The following is a 14,163-nucleotide window of genomic DNA, read 5'->3' as shown; positions in this document are numbered from 1 at the left end:
AGACATGTCCTCGAGGCATCATGCTCGGCAAAGCACACGCGTGATTCACTGCATAAGTGAGTTATCAAAAGCACCTTTTTTCTTATTTCTGGTACTCGAGATCAAATGATAAGAAAGTAAGATTATCCAGACATATCGCGTGTGTGAATGAGATACATATTAAATATATTTCTTGAAGATTGATTAACTCTTTGCGCTGAATATATAACATTAAAAATATTAATGTTTTCATGCTTTTTTATCAGATATTATACATTTAAATAAAATTATACATTTTAAAAATGCATATATACTTTTGCGAAAATAATTCTAAAAATAATTGATTTATTTCGCTTCATTGATTTCTAAATTAAACACAAATTTTCTTGGAGTTATCAATTTACAGATAATATAATTTTATCTTTGCATATTGCTAACACATAAAATTGTTAAGAGATTCATAATTAAATACACAATTTAATACGAGGAAATTAAATTAATACATGTAATTAATTAGCACATATATATTAAATTTATACATTTAATGTAAATTTTGTGAATGACATATTTATGTGATAATTGGAGAATTGAATTTCAAAGATAATAAATTGATGAGAGAGAATTATTATATTATTTAATCTACAAAGTTTTCAAAAATGATTCGCAACGATATATTAAATAGAACTCGCTTTTTTTTTGTTTTACACGATGATTAACCTGACTGTCGCGATTTCCAAAAGATTAATAACGAGCATGGACCGCTCTACGACGATCGCAGAGAGAAATAAACGTAGCCTCCGGCAAGTGGACCAGACTCGCGGCACAACCGACATCAATCTGAACGAGCGCAGGCCCGCACCCCTAACGATCCACCGAGTCATATAAATTTTATTGCCATTTCATAAATCCAGACGAATAACCGGGAGCTGTGTGAGAGATTATCAGGAACGTATAAAGTTGCGAAACGTCGCACGGTTACGGCTCGCTCGATCGTTTCTGGACGCTTTTGAAGCAATTCTCGAGTATGATTGCGCGAAAACTTTCACGAAAATATAATGCTAATTATCGTCCGACTTAAAAAGCGATCAAGCTGTTCAGACTATTGGCATTTTATACCAACTTCTAAACTTTTTATGTTCATCGCATAGAAAAATAATAGAGTCTAATGAATTCATTGTCCTTATTATTTGTTTGCGTCTGAATTTTACATGGCATGGATATAGTGTATAGATAGAATCTATATATAATATGTTTTAATTTTTTTAAATATATTTGAGAATGAATTATTGTTTAATCAGGTGTTAATATCAACCGTTATTTACTAATGTATGCTTTACTTTACTTGCTTTTTTATTTTTATTTTATTGCATTATATATAACTAATTTCAAGAAATTTATATAATAAAATATTATAGCAAAGAGATAATTTTTTCACATAAAACTCTTTCTATAATTAGTTTAGATTCTTTAAAAATATTAACAAAATAATTTTAAAATGTAGATTTGTACATAATATAATAAGTTTTCATCTTCTATATAATATAAAGTAACATATTGTGCAGTGATTATATACTACATTCAATAATTGATGTCCCTGTATATTAAACAAAATGCTATTGCCAATGTTGCAATTTTAATCGACAGTTTTTTGGTCACAGCCGACGACAGAAAGTGACTCGCGTTTACCACCGAAAGGTGTATTGCCTTTAATTAAGGAAAAATGTAATATGCACGAGAAACTAGACGAAGTTACGACGGCACCCCCACGGCTTTTGAGCCACAGGGGTCGGTCGTTTCTGCGACCACAGAGGGTGGAACAAAGGAAGTTATCGCCGCGGAATTTTTATGCCGACGAGAGAAAGAAATGTAAATCAGGTTCCTGATGTTCTCACTCTCCGCCGTTGTAGACCGGGAAAAGATAAAAAGCTAAAGAATTTAAAAGTGTCTCAATCTTGTCGAAATATCGAAATCCCTGCACATCGAAATTAATATCTGTATCTCTGTATATAACTGTAAAAAGTACATCAATATTAAAGTTCGAATATAGACATTTATTTATAATCTTCATTTATTTATAATGAAATTGAAATTTAATTCGGTAAATGACATCATTAAATGGCATTATATATGTTAGTTTTTCAACAGTTTTTCATTCTTATTAGGCCTGCGATTTGCATGAAGTTATGCTAATACATATTAATATGGAATATGTTCTATAGAATATATAGTTTAGCAGTATCAATGTTTGAAAGACGAGCAGAACTGATCAGTTCAACGACGAGAGAGCGTTAGAGACGAGACGAGGTAAAATCGAAATGTAATTAAGAGAGCAAATAATCCGTACCGAACGGACTCCGTAAAATGGATCAAAGAACTCGCGAACGAGAGCGAACACGATAGTCGAGGAGAAAGGGACGAAGGGGACGCATTGACGAAAGATATCGGGGTGAACTACGAGGAACCGCGTCTCGCCTTGTCGTCGTTCTGTCTAGCCCGAAGGAGTAGGGCAACGAGGGGGCCTCGCCGGAGACCCTCGATAAATATTTCCGTCAAGTGACCGGGGTAGGAATTCAAAGAGAGTCGAAAGGTGGAATCGAGTGCGGAACGACTCCGGTCTGTCTTCGGGGATGAGGAACGCCGAAAAGGAAAACGAGCTCGAGGCCAGTATATTTGCGTTGCATTACATAGTTGCGCGTTTAATCAACCGTATACCCGAAAGGAGCTCGTTCAAGAAGGAAAAAGACTGTGTGAGATGAGAACGACACTCGTGCGTTCGTGTATTGAAAGAAGAGAGAAGATGCCAGTTGCGTCTTTAGAGAGAATTAAAAGGATCTTGTTTTTTGATCACTTGTATATACATACGATAGATATTTAAATTTTTTACGAGTATAGCAGGTACATAAAAGCAGAAAAAGAGAATAAGATATATTACCAGAATAAATTAGTAAATATATAAATACTTTTTCAGATATTAAACATTGATCAATTTTATTAAAAATAAATGATAAATATTTTTTCGTATTTATAATAAATATTAAAATACTAAACAAAATAGTTACATTAACAAATTAATAAAAGTTGCAAAATACACTTATTTTTTTCTCGTTTCTTTGTGATGATCAGTGAACAAGATTATTTAAATTTCTAGTACGATATTCGTACGATTCTGAACCAAGGAAAAAAAGCGAAGGGGATCGGAGAAGGAGGGAAACAGGCGCCTATGGAACGTCGATGGCGTGACAGATTGCCTCCAATATTTTCCACCACATACATCATAGGCAGCCGCCAGACTTTAGTTCTGTTTCAGTGCTCGCCATCTCCTCCTTAATTGGCATCGCCCACGCTGATGTCTACCTGTGTCGGCAACATGGAAGATTTCTCACCTCGTTAATACGCGCATCCGAATGTGTTCTCGATATGCAATCACGTCGAAAAGCCAAACTTTAAATTAATATACGACTTACAGAGGGAAAGAGGAACAAAGAGAGCAAGAGAGGAGTAAGGCGCGGTAATACATTGATAATAGAACGAAGGGTCGGTGACAAACTGCCGACCGCACTTTCATCGTTTCAGGGATGCGATTAGGGAAAAATTCGTCCTGTTTTAATGGGGAGTGAAAATTAAATACCGCGGTGTCCACCCCTTAGGTCCGGCCACCTAATAATTCATACGTGGAATGTAAAAAGGGCAGAGCGCCCTTTTCCACGAGCTCGGAGAAAGTGCGGAGAAGCGCGGAGAAACGCGGCGGAAGTCAAGGGGGTAGAAAAATACGGGCTCCTGTTTATCTTGAGATTTGTAGCCGCCTTGTCCCCGGTATTTATTGGCTGCTCCCCGGGAGTAGAAATGCCGCAGCCTGACGGACCGTTAAATTTTATTATGTTTTTTTCACCGATGTCGAAATAACGCGTCGCCAGATATAGTCTGCATTGCAGTAAGGATAAATCCTGATCGACTGCGGATCTCGACATCGACATTTTTCTCAAGAGCCATAGACTCACGAGCTCTTGCCTTATCCCCACACTCTCGAATTGCCTTGTTTCTCTCTGTGTAGAGCTGGGGAACAAAATTCAATTTACCCAAGGTATCAAGTGAGACGATTATAGCATAATAAAATTTATGTTATAATACTAATTTTAAATTTTGTATTATTTATAATGAAAATTTTCTAATTTTTTATATATGCAAGACACAGTTGATAAGGATATATTTTATGTATTGCAAAAAATTGTTTTCTAGACTTATATAAGAACTTTGCGTTTAACAAATATATATTGGGAGTACGTTAGACTTTATTTTCCGTATACGTGAATAATATTTGAAATATTTGTGATAGTATAAAGAATTTTTGTCTCGGCAAATTTGCTAGGAAGGCTCGTAAACACATATCCTTCCGCAAGTCTGCATCCTGCAATGGTCTCGCCATGCAAAGTCATATCCGGGATTAAGGAGACGGCGGTTGCAGGCTCTTCATGATGATGGTTGCAGGCACGCTGGAGGCGCTTCGCTAAACCGGGCGCCTCATTATCTTAACAAATCTAATCTCGCGCGTGAGTGTGGTGGTGGTGTTTATAAATGTCTTGTTTTCCCCCAAAACGACTGTAAGGACTGACGAGGAGAGAGACGAGAGAGACTCTACAGATTACATCTACTATCCCTTTATTGCCCGTAAAGGTTCGTGAGAAGCAACCTTTGCACAAATATAGATGCTATTAGATTAATTTATTATAAACAATAATTAGAATTATTTAGCATCTATTACGATGTTAAAATTATTTAACAATTACTTAGGATGATTTTGGTAGCTCATATGCTTATCAATTTTTTGAAATATGCATTGAAATTCTATGAAACATATTCTTTTTTCTATTTTCCTTTATTTGATAAACTAAAGAAAAGCATTTTTGTAGCTATTATTTTTTAAATTATGTTTTTGGAATAAGACATAGTATTTAATAGCAATAAAACGTAAGAAATTAGGTATATAATGTGGTATGAACCAACTAGGATTCCTGGTTAATCGGAGTCTTTAGACGAGAACGTGGAGAACACAACGTTGGCATTCAAGGCAGGGTAGGCTTCTGTTATTATAAGATGGAGAGTACAGCTTGTCGCAGAACTAGAGACCCTAATCCCTAAAGAGCAATAATATGAATCCTTTCTTCATCTCTTTCCTTCTCTCTCTCTTTCTCTGTCTCTCTCTTTCTATCTTGCAGTTATCATTAAAATTGTCAAGGCGCGCATAAAAGTTAATTCAAAAGTTAATTCAACCTTTTATGGTAGGGCTTTAAGATAGATATAATCTTTCTCTCGATCTTCTTTAAGATTTTGCAATGTTACTTTCATTTATGCGTTTCATTAATCTATTTTATAATCTAAAAAAACGTCTAAGTCTAATTTTAATAAATTTATAATTGCTTTCATTCGTAATTTTTTGTTTATTATATGATTCTTTTTATAACCAAAAGTTTTATCTTTTCATGTCTGTTGCATTAATAATATGTCAGGCAAAATAGAAAAAAAGAATTCAGAATAAAAAAAATTAGATAAAAGAATTTAAAATATAAAACAAATTATAAATAAAAATAATATATAATAGTAACCATATCTAATAAATTTAAAATTACGATTAAATTTGTCATAGATTTTTCGCATTTACCTCATTATTATCTTGATTTTACATTTATTATAAATTAATATAAACCGATATATATAATTATTTTATTTTGAATAATTTTGAAAATTTCACTTTTAATAATGACATTTCCAAATATTGTAAAGCAGGAAGCACGCACGGAGCAAACTCTTTCTCTTAAATTTTCATTTGAATCTTGTACGAAGAGGTTACATCGAGGGCTCGCTTCATCCTCGCAGGCAAAACCCAGGCTCTTCTCCATTCTGTCTCGTCTTGGGCATAATTTGCACACAAAGTACCAAGGAGTAAAGTACTATGCGGGGTTCCAGCACCACGTTATACGTATCCATGTGTGGGCGTTATGTATGTACCGAACCCAAAGACATTATGCTAACGCTCTCTTCCACGCAATGGGCCTCTACCTGATGCGTCTGCCTTAGGTTTTCGTTTCTAATAATCAATGCGAATAATCAATGCAAAAGTTAAGTTAATTAATAATTTCTTTAAGATAATTAATAACTGCAAAATCTTAATTTTTTATGTTTACAAAATATTTCGTGAGATTTTTTTCCATTATATTATACACATATAACATATAACATATCAATATTTTAAATATATTTTGTAAATCGATAAACATATATTTAGTTGTAAATTAGCATGAATATAAAATACAATATATTTCATCGATTAATAAATGCCAATAATAAGTCTTTTTATTTTTTATTATTCTGTCAATCTCTCATTAAGGAATTTCTTCTGTTTCAGTAATTCGAATACAATGACATTACTGGCGAATGTTTGCATAATATAGATTGTATATATATATATATATATATATATATATATATATATACATATATGAATAATGGCCATCGACTGACTGTAACGAAAAGGAATAAAGAGGCATTCTTTACCAGGTAATAAAAAGCCTGTCACGTAGCGGCGACTCCGCTGAGGACGACCGCGAAGAGGAGGTGGGTAGCTAGAAAGAAGGGAAAGAATACTGATTCATTATTCAATCTGGGTCGAGTGATTAGCATGCGCCAGCGGCCGACGTCTTAGAGTCCTCGGATCCTTCTAAATAATGTAAGGCGCGCCGCAAGGACCTGCTAGCCCACCAATCTTGTGATGGTTCTCTGACTTTTCTAAAGCATCGTCTTGAATATTATTTCCAAATTATGGATCCTTAGTCACGGATAATCTTTTTCTCTAAATATATATTTTGAATAAAAATATGTTACATATATATATAAATATTCAATATTAAAATATAAATTTTTTCTATTTTCATTTTCTATTTTCAGTAATAATAATTATTTTGTATAATAATTAATTTCTATATAATTTCTGTATAATTTATATCAGGTATATTTTAAAAGTAACATATCTTATTAATTTTAGATTTATGGATTATAAAAAAGATTAATAATGTCATGCATTTTTAAACTAACGTATCTTATTAATTTCAGATTTACGGATTATAAAAAAGATTAATAATATTCTCCAATCCGTCCATGAAAAAATATCGCTGTCTCGAGTCTCAAGAGACAGGGAAGAAAAGGCCGAAGGATAAAACATTTTTAATGTAATTAAGTGGGAATCTCTGCGGTGTTCTGCCCCGTTTTCCGACGTCATCGTTACCAACTCCCTCTTCTTCCTCCTCCTCTCCCTCCCCCGCCACGGTTGACGGTGGTCTCGGTTTGAGATCTGGATGTAAGAAGGGTTGTATTCAGCTTGCCTCCGGGGCATGTTAATGCACTCCGAGATCTTAGCACTTACACTCCAACACGCCCGTCCTCGTCGTTGTCGTTCTCCTGCCTGCTTTTCCATCCCCAGCCATTTTCTCTTTCTCTTAAACTACCCCCGACTCAAGTCTCCGGTGCCTCCAGAGGGCTTTCACGGACGACGCCTTAAATCCGGATCTCTGTGCGCCTTTGCCCCCTCCCCCTCCGGACCACCTCTCGTCAACCTAGAAGCCCGCGTCTTCAGACCTTGAAGCCACCGCGAAAATTTTCTCTGCAGAAAGCACCTTCACGAAAATTTCATTCTTGCTTAAAAAGCTCAGAATTAAAATTTTTATTACTGCTATTTTGCTATTCTTAATTATGTAATTTTAGCATCTAGTTTGTTGCTTCTCTCTATGGATCAAATAACACTTAAAGGATAAAAATCATTTGAGAATTATAAAATGTTAAAATATATATGCTCGTCCTACCAGTTTAATCAATAATCTGAACGAATGCCTTCTAAAACAAAGACAGAGAGAGAGAAAGAGCGAGTAAAAAATTCCTGAAATAAGTTGTCTTTTTGCCATCTAAAGGCGGTCTGTACTTTTGCCAGGAAGGAAGCTCTTGCGAGAAGGGTACTCAACGGTTACAAGAATGGGATGAGGGAACCTGCAGAAAGAAATCTTAATTAACGAGAGCATTGTTCCAGTCGCGAAAAGTCATCGGAGACCTAGCCACGAGGATCGGGCTTTCGGCATGGCAGTCGAGGGATGATCGTTTCAGGCCATGGGAATGAGAGGAGAGGAAAAACGGCGTTTTTCCCGAGGACGATGGGCGCCACGACCATCGGTGGTGGTGCGCGCAAGGGCACACAAAGCCCTTGACGGATGGGTAGCCACCGGGCTGCGGCGTAACCCCCACGATTACGAGTGACCACCTGTTGAGGGTCCTGTACGCACCTGTGTACGCACACACGACTCATTCTCTCCGCGAACACCACATAGACGGCATTTCCATCTCTGTGGCGACCCAAGAAATGGCCCGAAATAATACGCGTCAACTTTGGAGCATGGACTATTTAAAACGATGAGCAAATAAAATCTATAAATATGCAAAAATAAATTTGCTCAACATAAAGTAAAAATAAAAGGTGAGTAACAGTTTTAATATTTCTCCAACTAAATCGTATGTATGGCTAAAAAATGAGAATTTAGCCCTTAACATTTAAGTATACAATAAACGAAGCACTTTTTATTTTTTATATTTTTCCTCAGACTGCAGCAGTGCGATTAATATCTTCCAATTGTATTTCTATCTGTCGTGGTGAATCAGGTTCGCCGAAACAATCTACGTCGACGCGACATTGAAGAGCTCGGACGCAGCTCCGAACACGGAAAAGTGCTTCGGCTTTTTTGCACGGTCGAGCGCTCGTCAATCCGGAGATCGAGAGCAAGCGCATGTATATGTATGTGCGTGTTTTTTATTCTTATTTTCTCTCTCTCTCTCTCTCTCTCTCTCTCTCTCTCCTCTCGGATTCAACCCCGCTTCAGTTACAGCCGTAGAACGCGACGGGGATGCTTTATTTCCACCCCCGTTGCGATCGTTCCATTTGTTTCGCAGCCGGCATTGCATGCCTCGCGGCGACGAGCTTTCCCTCCCACCTTCTCTATTTATCTGCTACCCACTGCCTCTCTTTTTCTCCCTTCCTCTCTGTCACCCTTGCTCTTCATGGCAGATCCGAGCGGTGGACGAATCGACTCGACGTTATCTCGACGTATCCGCGAGTACGCGTTTAATGCGCGACGCAGACGTATTTATTCACCGGCGTACTTTCCCCATTTTGACGAATGACGCGCCACATCGCACGCTACTAGTCTGAATACCGTGTTGTTCGCATGATTTCTCGCCAGCAATTCGCGAAACAAATTCCGCTTTTTTAAAGAGAAAATTTAACATGGGTAAAGATCAATTGAGAGCGTGAAGGCAAAAATTATGGATATAATTTAGATAATATTTTAGGGTACTTTACATCATTTTTCAATGTTAATAAATGTAAGAAGGCAATTTTTCAAGTGTTATTATATATGAGACTCATAACAAGTACGCCAATTTTTGATTAACGATACATAATTTAATTAACAAAAATAGAAAATAAAATTCAATAAATAATAATATGTGTGTGCGTGACTTTTGACATAGATATTTATTCCAAAAGGAAAAGATAGTTGTATTAAATAAAAAACATCTCATCCATAAAATGTCATGTAATACAATTTTATTTATTCAACGCATGACAAACCAGCTTATTAAATTTATCGTCAGAGATAATGTTTTTTTTTTCAACAAATTTAGTATTGTCAAGTTGCAAAAAGTATTTTAATTAGGCACAAAATTAATTTAAAAATATATTTTAAAAAATATTTAAATTTTAAAGAAGGAATAAAATTCTATGAAAGATCGAAATGGCCGAGTTATCTTGACAGATGCTCATTGGTAATCCAATATCGTACCGTCCATTACGCATTCCGATTCCGCGTTAACTCCCTCGAAGTTGCTCTAAGCCCTCTAACCACGTCACCTTACAGATTCCTTAATAATCCGTCATCATCTGAACTATCTTATCAACACAGAAATTTGAACATTTCGCATTCAGCGATGATTTTACAAACGTTTAATACAAATTATACGGGCAATTAAAAACATTAACATTTCTAATTTTCTTAAATATTCTTTCTATATATTTATATTTACTTAAATATATTTCTCAATTTAATAAATGGATTTAATAATAATGCAATTTAATATATTTAATTTCATATTATAATATATATAATATATATAATATATATAATATATATAATAATAATATATATAATTTAATATATATAATTTCAAGATGTTCTAAAAATATCGCAAACAATGATATTATAATAACGCCTATGATTGATATTGGATATTGTTAATAATTTTAGAAAGCTTAATAAAGTTAATAATTTTATAAAGCTTAAAATTAAAAATTAAAGAAGTATAATAAAATAGCGCATTTCAATAACTAAATTTCAATAACAACAAGATTACTTTCATTAAGCTGATATGTAAACATAATATGTATATTCTCTAAGATTTTTCATAATTTTAAAATTAAAGTTACATTAAAGTTACATTTAATTTTAATCTATTAACATGGGGATATGAAAATTTTTTCATCTCGTAATATGTATCTCTCTATCCGACACAAGTTTGTACAAGGTTTGTACTAAAATTTACTGCCGGACACAGTGAGTAAAAATGCATTGCCAAGGAGGAATAGCCGCAGCAAAAGGCAATCTATGGCGGAAGTGGTACGAGTCAAACGATCGTCGGCCAGTCGAGTCTTTTCAACTTCTTTCTTTTGGCAGTGAGGGCGAACCGCCGCTTAAAGTGGCGGCTCGCTAATGATAGTCCAACCCTTCGAGGACTTCGCGACCCGAACCCTCTCGAAGTCGGCCTGCATCTGATGGCACTTCAATCCGTTAATTGGTGTACAACTTTTTCGCTGTCTCCCTTCGCATTCGCCTATCTCCCTCCTCTTCTTTTCGCGGCGCAGAAAAAAAATTTATTAATCGCTGGCCGGCGATGTAACTTTATGAAGGATCCATATAGAAATCTTCATACCACTTATACATTTATCGTGATATTTAACGTTTTACTCGAATCACTGCTCACTGCTTTCGCTGCATTTATGCTTGATGAAACTTTGAAACTCGCTTAAACGCATGGGAAGTAATTTTTATGCCTCCTTGGATTTGGAAAGAGAATTGTGACTTGATCAAATAAAAAATTGGTTTACTTTAAATATTATATATATTTGTATAAGTATTTCGAGAATTTCTAAATTAACCTTGGAAAATAACAGCTTTTAAATCACTTTTGAAAATATAAATTAAGGATATATAATAAAAGACAATAAATTAATTTATACGTTTTAAGTATGTTTTAGCGAGATACGCAACAGCACAAATTTAGCATAATTACTTAGCAATTCTAACTTCGATGATCGACGAAGAGGGACAAGGCTTACACGAATTCAAATGACAGAAGAGAAAAAAAGAAACGGAAGAGAGAGATCACCGTCGGTGTTCAAATCGATTACACGAGAGGCAATGTAAAAATTATGCAAATGTCGTTTACAAGTGAATGGGACCCTCGCGACGAGCGAGGTTACAATTAGGCAGAAGCCAATTCAATATCGAGGGCCATTCGAGGGAATATTCAACGGGATGGTATTAAATGCTGGCCCGTTTCTATGAGGACGGATCGGCGTTATCGGCGCCCGCATTACGCGTAACATTCGTATGAATGACTGGAAGTCAAAGAAGATCAGGAGAAGGTAATGGGCATTAAGGTACATCTCGCACTTGTAACACAATATTCGTCCCTCTACTAGTATCGTTACATAGATTTTCATTGCATTCTCATAAAGTTTAATTTTTGCTATGAATCATCTTAAATAAAGCCTAATATGTCTATAAAATATTATATACTGCATAGACGTATGCACTTATGTGTGTATAAATTATAATATATTTATTCTAGATTGATTTAAAAAAGAATATATATTTATTAATTATGTATTTTTTTGAAAAAAAATGTTTCTTGCATAGAAAATTGTACGTGGCAATATATTTGTGCATCACGATCGAATCGAAAGTCGAACTATTTCTTCGTTAAGCTCGTTTTAGTAGGTTACAACCACGACTACATCCCTTGAAGAGACCCTTCATGCTTAAAGCATCGATGGAATTACCGGTGGGTGATGAGTTTAGCGAAAGGGATAGACGAGATGAGAGAGGTTTCTCCTTCTTCATCCCTACCTTCTTCTCTCTTTATCCCCTTTGCGATGCTGAGGCATCCTAGGCTTCGATGGGAAACGATGAGCCACGTCAACGTAGGCTTCGTTCGGCCAATGTTCATTCGATCATTTTAATTATAATATGATATCCCGCATTTATAGCGCAAGACGCATGACTCGAGAAGCTGCAATAGACTCTTGGAATAGCTTGTTACGATTTAAAATGCACAAGTTACATAAAATCTACATAAAGAGATCTCGCGTGTTCCTTCTCGTATTGAGGCACGATTAGATTAATCGAGTTAGGTTGTCATAACGACGTCGAAGGACGCGGCTGCGTTTAAGAAGCCGAAGGATCCGGCGGATTATGGATTTCTCGCGCCCGCCTTCATCTACATATGTTCTCGTCAGCTGCGCTTTGTTTCTCGAATAAGAGCTCATCACGGATGCAAAACCGTCCATTCATATTCAAAATTTTATATCTCGGCCGCGCTCTCGCGGAGGGGCTAATTTATTCGGCTTCGATCCCGCCCACGACAAATCCAAACGACGCACCCTTCGCATTCTTACTTCGTAACCCTCCAACTCCACGATCATTAATAATCTTGCCATTTTCTCGTTCTAATTTTTTCTTATTAGATTTCCAATTGGGAGAAAACAAAAGTGTCTTTTGAGATAATATCGAAGAACATTCATGTTACACAGATAACATGATTGTCGAAAAGAATGTTCAGAATTTTTTTCAGCTTTTAATTATTAACCGACAAAATTTTAATTAAATGTTTTAAATTTTAACACATTGTGAAAATACACAATTAATCTTATTTTTAATCTAAAATAATAATGCGAATTTTAAAATATATATTCCATTTCATATCTTTTACAAAGATTAATTTTTAATTATGAGCAAGTATCGTACTCAATTATATCTTTGAATTGAAGCAATCAATATCAGAGAGAGAAAAATTATAAATAAAAGTATAAATGTTTTATATCTAGCCATATATTTTTTCTTTTATAGAAACAACTTTGGTCTGCAAAACTTTAAAATATCAATAAAGTGTTGCATCTGGGGAATTCAAAATTGGTTACGATAAACTGTTTACTTAGAAAATGTTAGCTAAATACGCGAAAATACTGTTCCATTTTCATTTCCTCGATAATCGAACTCCGAGAAGAAGGTTGCAGACGCTGCTGCAACTGGTCCCTCTTCCACGTTCGCTCTGCCTTCCGTCGAAGAGATAATCATATTAGCCAGGCTATAACTTGTCTATGCATAAGCATAATATCGTGGCGCCGCAGTCCCGGGATCCTGGCCAGGATACCGCGTATATTTTACTGCTGTGCTCTGCCCTTAGGACCAGCCAGACCCGAACTTCGACTGCCGTTGCGCTGCCGAGAGAGGAGGCGCGAGAGACGGGGTTGCAACGTACAACGTTAATCAGCCTAATTGAATTAAGCACGCGCGACTGTTGTAATTATGACTATTTATAATGATCCTGCCTGCGCGCGCGCGAGCGCCGCGATTCACCCCTCTGTGCCCGAGAGGAATATTAGTTTACGCCGCGAACGCGTCGCGTTTAATGCTCGACGTCGTCGCTGTTGCTTGTTAGCGGGGAGCCAACCGAGCACGGCGATACATGGAGTTTCGAACAATCGTCTAAAGTGGAAAGATAAGCCATTGCCGTCGCGGCAACCGAAACAGCAGCAGCGGTATCGTTGAAGGTTAACGATAGTTTCTTGTTTACCAAAAACAGACTAGATGGGGACATTAAAGAGTGAACAAATTACATTAAATCCTAAATTAATTAATATCCTATAATAAATTTAATTTAATTCGATATTTTAAGATTCAAACAATTAACTCTTAATTCTGCGATTTTTAAGAGAAGACAAAAATTATACAACGATCTTCTCTATTTTTTAAATCACGAAATCATCTTAATTTTAAAATTATACAACAAGAATGAATCATGTCACCTCTCAATTTC

General features: G+C 35.7%; 1 protein-coding gene across 4 annotated transcripts in view; it reads right to left on the bottom strand.

The window, feature by feature from the left end:
* Window positions 1-14,163, bottom strand: part of LOC105251450 (mucin-5AC) — a 283,388-nt gene that overhangs the window by 43,215 nt on the left and 226,010 nt on the right. The gene's annotated exons all lie outside the window — the stretch shown is intronic.

This window comes from Camponotus floridanus, unplaced genomic scaffold (genome assembly GCF_003227725.1).
Source record: "Camponotus floridanus strain SB8 unplaced genomic scaffold, Cflo_v7.5 scaffold49, whole genome shotgun sequence".
Lineage (NCBI taxonomy): Eukaryota > Metazoa > Arthropoda > Insecta > Hymenoptera > Formicidae > Camponotus > Camponotus floridanus.
Note: the sequence above shows the minus strand (reverse complement) of the source record. Positions and strands in the feature narration are given on the sequence as shown.